Source organism: Zootoca vivipara, chromosome 3 (genome assembly GCF_965207765.1).
Source record: "Zootoca vivipara chromosome 3, rZooViv2.hap1.1, whole genome shotgun sequence".
Classification (NCBI taxonomy): Eukaryota; Metazoa; Chordata; class Lepidosauria; order Squamata; family Lacertidae; genus Zootoca; species Zootoca vivipara.
In genome coordinates, this window is record NC_142586.1 from 59,775,916 (window position 1) to 59,788,499 (window position 12,584).

General features: G+C 42.7%; 1 long non-coding RNA gene across 2 annotated transcripts in view; it reads left to right on the forward strand.

The window, feature by feature from the left end:
- The first annotated feature begins 3,341 nt into the window (after positions 1-3,341).
- Positions 3,342-12,584, forward strand: part of LOC148686270 (uncharacterized) — a 44,659-nt gene continuing 35,416 nt past the window's right edge. Inside the window, exons 1-2 of one of the 2 annotated variants that reach the window (XR_015948982.1) lie at positions 3,342-3,589; positions 9,116-9,729. This is a non-coding gene — a long non-coding RNA (uncharacterized LOC148686270). Of the gene's footprint in view, positions 3,590-9,115; positions 10,947-12,584 lie in introns of those variants that run through there. The other variant, XR_015948983.1, reaches the window with a different exon arrangement.

The following is a 12,584-nucleotide window of genomic DNA, read 5'->3' on the forward strand; positions in this document are numbered from 1 at the left end:
ATTCCAATCAAAATGTAAAATGGCTCTAGGCTGCAATTCGCGATCCTAGACCGTTAAACCAGGTTAATATGCAAATGAGAGCTAAAAGATATTGAGACTGACAGCCAAGTGACAAGAATATTTCTCAACTCTTTTTATTTCTCCTATATTGGTGATTGGGTCATGATTGAGAAAATCGTAAGAGATGAGGAAGACCCTGAAAGCCACTTAGTTCAACCCCTTGCCTGAGTGAAGGTGCTGGAGCAGGCATCCCCAAACTTCGGCCCTCCAGATGTTTTGGACTACAATTCCCATCATCCCTGACCACTTGTCCTGGTAGCTAGGGATCATGGGAGTTGTAGGCCAAAACATCTGGAGGGCCGCAGTTTGGTGATGCCTGTGCTGGAGCATCAACAGACTCCCTGAAGAATCCCAGTGAGAAAAAGTCCACAGCCTATATAAATAATTGGTTCCATTGTCCAACCACTCTTATCATCAATAGTTTTTACCTAATGTTTATCTGCTCTCCTGTAACTTAAGTCTCTTAGTTCTGTTTCTGATGTGTGACATTTTGCCATTAAGTAGCCTCATTGCATACATTCAGATCACCAGGTTGGAATGTATGTCTTCATCATCCCTGGAACATTTTTCCAATGAAAATAGGAATCCTATTTAATAATCCTATTTAATAATAATAATAATATTTATACCCCTCCCATCTGACTGGGTTGCCCCAGGCACTTGGGGCACCTTCAGACACATAACAGCATAATAAAACATTGAACATTAAAAAGCTTCCATATACAGGGCTGCCTTCAGATGGCTCAGTGGTTGGATAACTCCATACCTTCCAACATTCTCCGATGAAAATAGGGACGTGTTAAGGAAAAGTGGGGCACTGCACGATCAAATCAGAAACTGGGATTGCTTCTGTAAATCCAAAGCTGACCCTTGAAAAATGGGAAACTTGGGAGGGTCTGTCATGCTATGGTGTATTATTGTCATATTAGCCGAATTAAGCATGAATACCTTATTTTCACATAGTTGTGATTATGAAACTGGCCTGAGGTGACTTTGATAAATCAAACTGCAGGGCCTAAGTAGTCATCTGGATAGCTAATTTGCTGTTGTTGCCTAGGCCTACTGTGGAATGTATGTTAGGTGTTCGAAACTGGGGACAGTCAGGGAACCTAGCAGTGTGAGAGGCAGATAAAATAACCACGACAGCAAGTTAGTTGTGGAAGATGGGATGGAACAGGTGTAGACCATAAAAAAAAAATCATAATGGCTGTGCTCTCTTTTGCTTCTCTTCTTGCCCTTGATGTCCTTCACAGATAGCCCCTAATTGTTCTTCCTGAACAGGCATTGTATTGGGAGCACTGAAAACCAGCTTCAGGAATTTGTGCTACCGTACTAAGGGCTGGGAGGAAGGTTTGTTAGTTCCATAAAATGCTTCCTTTTGCCCGATCATAATGTGTGTTTGAAAGAAAATGGAATTCAAATAAATAATTAGTTAAACTAACAGAAACCAATGCAGAACACAGTGTTGGCCTTTGCCCCCTTTTTGCTGCTTTGGTTTAAAGAGACCCTGCTTGGAGGAGTGGGGGAGATGCAATTCAAGCACTTTCTTCTTACTCTCTCCTGCTGTGCTGTGACCATGATTCAGTCCAATTCATCTCCCATCCACAAAGCGACTTTTAACACCTCAGTGCTAAGTAGTATCACCTCTCTCAGTGCATTTAGCCAGCAAAGAACCCTCCCTCCCTCTTTCCCTTAAATAGGAACAAATGCTGAGCTGACAGTGTGGGAGGGACAGTGCTCTGGTTACACAGGGCAATTCTTCTCCATGAGATTTTCCAAACAGCCATAATGATAACAGAGGGCATTGTTTTGTAGGCTCAATAGATACTTCTCTTGCACAGGACAGCCTGCTATTTTAAAAGGCTAGTAGAGGGGTCAGGAGGAGGAGGAGGAGGAGGAGGAGGAGGAGGAGGAGGAGGAGGAGAAACCAAGCCACATTTGGAGTAATATAACCAAAGAACCCTATTGCAATATCATGAATCAAACTGATGTCTTATTAAAAATTAGCACATCTTCCTTACCGGTTCTGCCTGAAATATGTAGCCAAATAACATAGTTACCATCTCACTTACTTTAAGGCATCCTTCTCCAACCCAATAATAACAACAACAACAACAATAATTAAAGTAATAATTTATTATTTATACCCCACCCATCTGGCTGGGCCTCCCCTGCCACTCTGGGCGGCTTCCAACAAACATTAAAATACATCAAATATCACAGATTAAAACTAAACAAGGCTGCCTTTAGGTATTTTCTAAATGTCAGGTAGCTGTTTATCTCTCTAACCTCTGATGGGAGGGTGTCCACAGGGCGGGTGCCACTACCGAGAAGGCCCTCTGCCTGGTTCCCTGTAGCTTTGCTTCTCGCAGTGAGGGAACCGCCAGAAGGCCCTCGGCACTGGACCTGAGTGTCCGGGCAGAACGATGGGGGTGGAGACGCTCCTTCAGGTATACTGGACCGAGGCCGTTTAGGGCTTTAAAGGTCAGCACCAACACTGCTCTGGTCATCTGCCCATCTGCTCTGGTCAGCACTGAAAAGGATTGGGGATAATGGGAGTTATCCATAGGATATATGGTAAAGTTGGGCAATGCTGATCTAAGGATTGGTTCAGATATTAATCTAATTTCTATCCATCTACCCCAGGATTTGGGTATCTGGGACCCTCCAGATGTTGTGGGACTCCAGGTTGCATCATTCCAGGTAACTGAAATGTGCACATATGTTCCCTATCCCTAGTCTATATGCAGATAAATATGGAAGCATTCTGAGAAAACAAAAATGGAGTCTATCAGAAGAAGGGAGACTGCAGGAACGCTGGTAAGTTTTCCCCTCCCCTCAACACCATAAGTTGCCTGATGGGGAAAAAAGAGAGCTGGCAATGCCACCACTCTAAACTCGATAAAAATTATTCTAGAACAGGTGTGGGAAACCTGTGGACCTTTAGAAGTTGCTGAACTACAATTCCCATCATCCTCCTCAGCCATTGGCCATGCTTGCTAGGGCTGATGGGAATTGTAGTTCAGCAACACCGGAGGGCCACAGGTTCCCCACCTCTTTTCCAGAGCCTTACACTGAGGCCTCCTTGTCATGTTTCTGAAATGTCTGTTTAGGAACAAATAAGGCTTTGCACACAATGTGTAAATTTCAAAACAGAAGCTGTCTCTTTAAAAAATGTCCTTTCACCCATAAAAAGCTGAGCCAAGCCAAAGAGGTTTTAGATCATGCTGGAGAATTGCCTAGCCAGGCATTCTGTTTTGCTTTGTTGTTTCAGTGGACATCCTGCGTTTCAGAATACTTTAGCTGCCTTGTCCTCTTCCGAGCAGAGCACTATTGTTCCATAATTGTCCCTTATCTTTGAAATTTGATGCCCACTTGCACTACCCAAGTACAATCATTTAAAGTACAATCATTTAAATCATTTAAATTTAAATCATTTAAAGTACAATCATTTAAAGGAAGAGCGTGAGAATGCACACAGTGCAGCTGAACTCCTGGAAAAGTGAGGATTTGTCAAAGCTATTGTAAGGTAAGAGCTTCTATTTATAATCTCATTTAAAATAACTCCCGATGAAAAAAGAAGACGACAAACTTTCCATCACTCCACATCATTCCTTATGCTCTACACTGAATTCTGCCCCCGTGGAATCCTCCTCTGTGTTTTTCACTCTTCCAAAGGACAGGAGCTTCTAGTCTGACCATTAGTACATTTTCCAGAAATAATTTACTTTGCTCTTGCTTGTGCTATTTAGCGATCTATCTGCCATGTTGCAATGAAGTTTACAAGCTGTTCTTTAAGCCTACAGGGCACATTTTGACCTTTATTTTGTGGAGTGGGAGAGAGGGCTGGGCCAAGGAGCCCCAGATTTATGACCCTACAACTCTGAAAAACATATCCATTAGCGTCTATGCAGCTGTTTATCTGTGAAGATCTGCAGGCTGTATACTGTTTACACAGGAGGGGAACAAAACCTTATTTACCATCTCAGAAGGTGCTGTGTGTAAATAACAAAACCATGACACTGAATCCCAAAGATGAGTGAGATAAATAAATATCCCAGGGTGCCGAAGAAGGTGCCATTCCCATTTGCAGCTGTCCTAGTTGAAAACCTGGAAGGCCACATAAACAGTGTAATAGGGCACATGTTTACAAAGCTGGGAACTGGGAGACATAGCAGATTGACTAGCTGGCATATTTTTAGATCACTGCTTGTGATCTAATGATCATAGGAATGCTAGCCCCCTTGGACAGAATAAACTCATTTCTATTTTCTTCTTGCAGAAATCCAGTCATTTCAGGACACCCTGTTTTCCCCTTGCAGAAATTCGCCACAGAACTGTCCTCCCCAAGCCCAATATTCTTGTGAGTGGGGCAAAACTAGGATTATGCGGAGTCCTGACGTAGTATATTCTCTTTGCAAGAAATTCTCAACAGCTGACATGCATTTTTTTTTCATTAGGCTTCATTCAGGCATCTGCCATAAAATCTTATGCCATCATTCCATACATCTTATCGGTTTCTTATTTATACTTCCGTTTCTTCTAATTGTCATAATTTAGATTGTGGGTACGGATCTGTTTGTGTACAGACACAATCCTATCAGTCTAGTCTGTCCCTCAAACTGTATTTGCCATAATGTTCAGGATAAATCATTTAACTCTTTCGTAGCTTTGTTTAGCACTCTTTCCTCACAATGATTACTTTTTCTACAGATCCATGCATGTAAATGGCACTTAGAGCAGGGGTGGGGTACCTGGGCCCCTCCAGCTGTCATTAGACTGCAACTCCCTCCATCCCTGACCATTGGCCATGGTAGGTGGGGCTGATGGGAGTTGGAGTCCTGCTTGGCAGGGGGTTGGACTGGATGGCCCTTGTGGTCTCTTCCAGCTCTATGATTCTATGGACACCTGGAGGCTCAACGATTCTCCCTTCCTGCTCTACAACAGTGGTTCTACAAGGATACTTCTCAGCAGAAGAGGCTTCACAACTCTTTGCTGAATCCTGTGTGAATAATTCATTTGTCTTATATGTAACCTGCCCTTCATGCTTACAGCAGGCAGGAAGAAAAGCTAGTGATTTGATCAAGGCTACCAGTGAGCTTCACAGGAGAGCAGAATATCGCTCTCCAGCCTGGAGGAACGCTAGAGGTTTGGGGATTCGAACTAGGATTTCCCATATTCAAGCACAACATTCTTCAGTTAAGAAGAAATGTATAGCTTTTCTCCCCATGTTGGGTACACACACACACACACACACACACACACGGGCAATGGGAGTGATTTTGAGCAGGCAAATGGCTGGGAAGGAAAGGGTTAAGCAACTGTTTCGTAATGTCTTGATATCAATCTGGGCTGCATACTCACCAAACATTAAAAAAAAAACACCCTCCTGGGACCTGTAATTTGTTAAGGCTGCTGGGGATTGTCATTCTGTGAGGAATAAACTACAGTTCCCAGGATTCTTTGGAGGTAGGGGGAAATGTGCTTTAAAGCACATTTGTGTATTTGTATGTAGGCCTGGCAGGGACCCAGGTGGCACTGTGGGTTAAACCACTGAGCCTAGGGCTTGCTGATCAGAAGGTCGGCGGTTCAAATCCCTGTGACGGGGTGAGCCCCCGTTGCTTGGTCCCAGCTCCTGCCAACCTAGCAGTTTGAAAGCACATCAAAATGCAAGTAGATAAATAGGAACCACTATAGCGGGAAGGTAAACGGCGTTTCCATGTGCTGCTCTGGTTTGCCAGAAGCGGCTTTGTCATGCTGGCCACATGACCTGGAAGCTATATGCTGGCTCCCTTGGCCAATAATGCGAGATGAGCGCGCAACCCCAGAGTCGGTTTACTTTTATGTAGGCCTGGCATGGTTACTTTACCTAAAAAAAGATAACATTTTGGATATCTCACTACGTGGTAGGTAATAAAGATACATGCACTGTGTATTTTCAAACTAGGGATGGTGGGGGGAGATTTGATTCAGTTTGCATTTAAAGGCAAAATTATATAATTCACACTTTCATAAATAATACATAAACCAAAATGCAGTCATCCTTTAAAATCCACACTTTTCTGAATTTTGCAATATAGTTTTCCAGCCTTGCAATGTGTACAAAATTGCATATATTAGGGTGATGTGTACAGTGGTACCTCGACTTATGAAGACGATCCGTTCCGCGGTGCTCTTCGTAAGTCGAAGTCTTCACTCTTCTGCGCATGCGCGGGGCCGCACACGCCGCTTCTGCACAGGCACAGAACGCGTGTGCGGCAACAAGACTTCCAGGTTTGCTGACTTCGGAAGTCGAAACCTTTGGAAGTTGAGTCATTCGGATGTCGAGGTACAAGTGTACTTATACTGTAAATGCCTATCTTGATAAAAAATGACATACAAAGATGTGCTCTCTTTCTCTGTCTATATATATGGCAAAAAATATACCAAAATGTGCATATGGGGAGAAATTTGCACTACAATTTTGATGGATTTTCATGAGGACTTAAAAAAATAATAATCACAAACTAATTGGGAACATGGAGAACTGAACTTAAAGACTGGAAAAATGAGAAACTGAAATAGACAGATTTCCCCATCCCTATTCAAACTTTACGTCATTCATGACTTGAATATTTAAGCTGGTATTGAATTAGTCATCCCAGTTTCTCTGGTCTCAGTTTTTGGTTTGACTTTCATAGCATTAGGCCTACACAAGATCCATGAATTTCAACATGGAGAGCATTTATGCATTCCACTTAAAGGGGGCACTGAGTTGTGAGCCAATGCCACATTTTGACAAAACAAACAAACAAACAAACAAACAAACAAACAAACCTCAAATCACATATTCTGAAGCCATCTGATTCTGGAGTAATTGCTCTGGGAAAACCTCAGATCACATATTCTGGAGGAATCTGGAATAATTGCTTTATAGCTGCAGCCTTAGTATATTGCAAATATACTCACTTGACACTGAGTATCTGTGGAGTTAAAATAAAAAAACATCTGCAGATTGCGGCACAAGCTCTTTTCACCCTTGCTAACAAATCACAAAACAATCCATTTCATTCCTTTGTTTTGCCTCTTTGCAGTAGGTCGGGAAGGTTGGGGAAGATTGCACAGAGTGACAGCATCTCTCATGTTCTGTCACATTCCTGAAATAAGAATATATCATGCACTTATGAATTGGGGACAGTGTCTCATTACCAAAGGAAGCAAACAATTCCCGAGGTTTGAATAATAAAAGAGGATGAAGCTGCCACGGCTGCCAAGCGAGAGAAAAAAACCCGCTAATATTATGCCCAAGTGGCCTGACTTGCAAAAAATGTAAACACCCGCCAAAGCTGGTGGAATATGCAGGTGCTCTGTATCTCTGGAATTCAGGCCAATCTTGATTGACATTTTAAAAGTTCTTCTTATTTATATTCACTCACCCCCCCGCCACAGAAATACACAGCTTGCTTCCTTCTCCACCCCCTCCCCTCTGTATGTGCAGTATATTTGACAGAATGTAAAGTTGACAAAATGCCCATGAACTTTGGGCTTGCAATTAAATTCTTGGTTAACTCACAGTGTATAATATATCCAAATGGGTTATAGAAATAGACCTCATATGCAGTGTTGTGTATGTATTTGTGGAGGAAGGGATTCTTTTTACAAATCTATGCTACGTATAGCTAGGACACTGAAGAGATTGACATGCATGAATGTCAACCTGGTGCCCTCCAGATGTTGTTGGACTACAACTCCCATAAGCTTCACCAGCTTCGCCAGTGGTTAGGGATGATGAAAAATGGAGTCCAGCAACATTTGGCAGGTACCTTGTTGGCTTTCAGTATTTGAGGTAGTAGGCAGTTCCCCTCAAATAGTACCGTTAGGCTACTTGAACAGTATTGATTCCTTTGGAATCCTACCTAAGGTGGGATGTACTGATAAATTGCAGCATTTCAAGCTAACTGAAGAGGGTTGAGGGTTCAGAGTCCCTCATGACTTAAAAGTATGTCTCTCTGTGTGTGTGTGTGTGTGTGTGTGTGTGTGTTGCATCATTGTGAAGTCTTGCCACTGTCCCTCCTAAGCCAAGAGCTTTGGGGAGGATAGGTGAATAACAGGACTTTAGCTTGTTGGTTGGTTTGTATAAGTTACTGTATACTAGCTGGCCCTGCCACATGTTGCTGTGGCTCATCCATGGGATTCCCCCCACCCTGTGCCGATCCATGACATATCCCGCCCCCTCCTCCCCCCACCCCTGGCTTATCCCTGTGATTCCCCCCACCCTGTCCCGACCCATGATGTATCACGCCCCCTTTCCCCCCACCCCCAACATGCCTGTGGCTGGCCCCTCCATGTCCTGATCTATCCTGTTCCCTCCTCCCCCAACCCCCACCCAGGCGAGTCAGTACCTCCATTCGGCCTAGTCTGTAAAGGCTTCGGCCTAGTATGTAAATGGGAGCCAAGGTGCTGTTGAGAGAGAAGGTTTTATAGGTGCAGTACCTGTGTAGCCGCCACTAGAGGGCACTGGTTTGCACCCTGATTCTTTTCCCAGCATGCATTTTCGACTGAGTGGTGTGTTTTGAGACACAGGGTTTTAGGGGTTTTACATGGCACAGGTGAGACTTCTCTCTTAGCAAACTTTCCTATAGCCTTCGGACATTCGCATGTGATGTTGTGTCAAAATTTCACCTCAGTCGGTCAAGCGGTTTTGTTGAACATTGGACATGACGGAACATACCCAGTTTACATTTTTATATATAGAGATACTGCTTGTGATAACATTAAACTAATAAAATAACAACCAAAAAATGCGTAATAGCAAAGTACAATAAATATCCATTGCAATGTTAAGCAAAATATTAACACAGAAATATCAAGCAGTGTGATAAAAAAAATGTTCTTCATGTTCTGGCAAACAGAATGGGCATTCTTCATGTTCTGGCAAATTGTCTTAGGCAATGCATAGGAGACTGTAGTCACACTAAGGTTCTGGTTATGGGTTTCCCCTGGGCACCTGCATGGTTGCTGTGAGAGCCTGCTGGATCAGGCCCTTCTTATGTTCGTCTGTTTCTCTTTCCACCAGTCCCCCAACTTCTGAAGAAAACCAAGAAAAGACTATTTCCATTGCCTAGAGAACATAGTCAAGGCTATGGTTTTCCCAGTAGTGATGTATGGAAGTGAGAGCTGGACCATAAAGAAGGCTGATCGCCGAAGAATTGATGCTTTTGAATTATGGTGCTGGAGGAGACTCTTGAGAGTCCCATGGACTGCAAGAAGATCAAACCTATCCATTCTGAAGGAAATCAGCCCTGAGTGCTCACTGGAAGGACAGATCCTGAAGCTGAGGTTCAAATACTTTGGCCACCTCATGAGAAGAGAAGACGCCCTGGAAAAGACCCTGATGTTGGGAAAGATTGAGGGCACAAGGAGAAGGAGACGACAGAGGACAAGATGGTTGGACAGTGTTCTCGAAGCTACCAACATGAGTCTGACCAAACTGCGGGAGGCAGGAGTGCCTGGAGTGCTCTGGTCCATGGGGTCACAAAGAATCAGACATGACTAAACGACTAAACAACAAAGAGAACAAAGGGCAAAGCAATAATGATAAAAAAAAAATCAAAGTGAGTGCTTCAGAGAATTAGCAGCTATTCTGCAAAACATTCCACAGGAGCCAGATCCATCAAATGTAACCATTATGTGAGTGCACATCCATTTATTTCCACTAAAGGTTAATTGCAAAAAAAGAAAGAAAAAAGTTTTGCATTTGAAAAGTTCAAGGTGTAATAATTAGTTAGCTATTACTGGTTGGGGAAGTCACACAACACTGGAGTTGTTCCAGAAGAGGATAAGCATAAAATATTTGGCACTCTGAGGAGTACAATTTACATGTGAGAATGCAGACACATGGATTTCTGGACATGGCTTTCTGCAAATCTTTATAGGAAGTGCAGGGGGCAGAAATGATTAATTAGACAGTGACTCTTCTACTCTTCAGAGGAGGTTTATTGAGAAGCTAGAGAAAATTGCAACATGTTGCAACACAAAGTCAATACAAAAGCAAGAAAATGTTATTTTCTTTAACAATATAACACCTGATTCTCAATGCAAAACGAGTTTAGACCTTGCTATATGCTTTAGTAACCTTGCCAAACTTTTTAATGGCTAGGCATTTTCCTTATGATTGGCTTTTCCCCACACTAATTGTTATATAAGCATTTCAAATCACATTTCCCCATGTCATCTTTTGCTTCATGTTACATAAGTCAATTCAGGAACAGACTGGTAAGCCACTAAAAGCTTCACTGACACAAAGTTAAATGGAAACTATTTATAAGGAGACATGCATACATACATCTATTGAGAGATTTCCGAAGTGGGCCACTGGGGGGTGGGGGGTGGCAGAGAGAAGCAGCCTGACCAAAATCCCACAAAGAGCTCTGATCAGTATCCAATAGAGATGTCTAAAACCTGCTTTCTAAACACTCCCACATCCATATTGCTGCTGCCTTTTCCCAGTCCAGCCGCTAAAATCTTGCAGAAAAATAAAACAAAACCCTGCCTTTCTCTTAAACTTCAAGAATTTCAAATGCACTTCAGAGTACAGTAATATATATCTGCCCTGTATTGCGTTCCTGTGGGCTTAAATAAACAATAAATAGGGGGGTGTAAATGTGGGTGGGAAATGTATCCGGCACTGTTAAAGAACTCGATAGACCCTTCTTCCCTCCCCTCTCAGTAATGCAGATCTTTTTTCAAATAGCCATTAGGGATTGCACAACCAGCTTGAGACATTTTGCTGAAATTTTGCTGAAACTCCTCTGTCTCCCCTCCAATTTCCGCTTGTACCATGTCATTAAAAAATCCAGTGAGGTAACTAAAGCACAGAACTAGAATAAAGATACATCTCACCTTTAGTTTGGGATTCTTTCTCCTTGGATCAAACCTCAGCACCAGTTCCTATTTTGAAATGACATCTGTGAGCTCATGGGCTGCTTTTTTTTCTGAACCAGGGATATCTCTTGACAAAGCTCATTGATCATCGCTGCTCCATTGACTAACAGCTCATCCACACTGCCACTTGTTATGTCACCTTGCTCTTTACTGCTGAATCGGAGCAAACATCAGTGAGGTTTTCTGTGGACTGGCATTTGCTCTGATTCAGAGGTAAAGAACGGGTTTCCCTGGGGGAAACGGTGGGGCAAATGAAAAGCCACTTTGATGGAAGGCGCAAATGTTATGCCCCACCGTGCAATGAAAAAGTCTGCCCAGGCCCTCCTTGGATTGGATTGACATTTCCCCTGCTTGCCCTCATCGAAACTGGGGTGGGCAAGTGGGAATCTGAAGCCAATCAGATTGGGTAAGGCAATTCTGCTTCACCCACCCACCCATACCCCACCAAAGTCATTCATACCAGCCTCACAAACACTCCCCTCTTCCACTTACTTAGTGCATTGACTGGGAAGTAGGAGCAACAGTGGGGGTCACTGCAATTTGGGAAAACTCCCTGTACCTTCCACCAACCCTTCTAAGCATGCTTCTGAATACCAGTTACCGGAAGCCTAGGTGGGGAGAGCACTTGGGCCCTGCTTATGGGCTTTCCATAAGTCAGATGACAATGAGAACAGGATGCTGTCACAATGAGAACAGGATGCTGGGCTAGATTGGTCACTGGTCTGATCCAGAAGGCTCTTACTAGGTCAAGTGACAAGTGTACTACAGGAGGGTAGTTCTTGGTGTTCTTGCAACTGTAGTGCATTTTACCAGAAAGGGTTTCTTTCCCTTTTTCTTTTAAGAAAGGTATTGTTTTCTGGGTACTCATATAGTGTTTCATTAGAGGACATGGAAACATTCATAATACTCATAATCTGTTTTTAGATTAGGATTGCCCCACATTGCACATTTTAGCTTTATTTCTACCTGTTGCAACAAATGTCATGTATATCCTATGTCGGCACTTGATTTTTGGAGCATGTGTTTCAGTTGGGAATTGACTGTGTTTATCTAAAAAAATATGTGGTGTGTTAATCAATTAGGGCTTTTACCCAATAAGTGGAAACTTTATTTAAATATTGCTGAGTCAACAGCCCCATTCAGAAAGACTATATTGATTTAAGCAGTTCTATTGATCTCTTTCGTATCAAATCTGAGCTGCTAGCAAACTCACAGGTCGGTGATGTTCTCTTCAATTGATCCATGCTTGGCTCACTGCAAATGCTTTTCAACAATATTTTAAGTAACATCTGGTAAAAATCAATGTTTCAACCTTAGGGGGTTTAAAACACCAAGCGTTCAAATATTTTAGAACTTTTTGGTGCCATTCTAAAAAGTTACTTGGCAACTGTAATCCAAAGGGCCTATCCATATAATTCTAATGTAGGGGGTTAAAAGTACCAGTTAAGCATATCCTATCTCTGAATTTGGGTAGTATACTTTTCTCTCCTGGTCTAAACTGCCAACTGGGACCTAGTGTTCCTTCCTACTTAATACTAATACTGTCTGACAGGACAGTAAACAGCTGTCCTGGGTGAGGAATTCAATTTTTAATTCCAGTT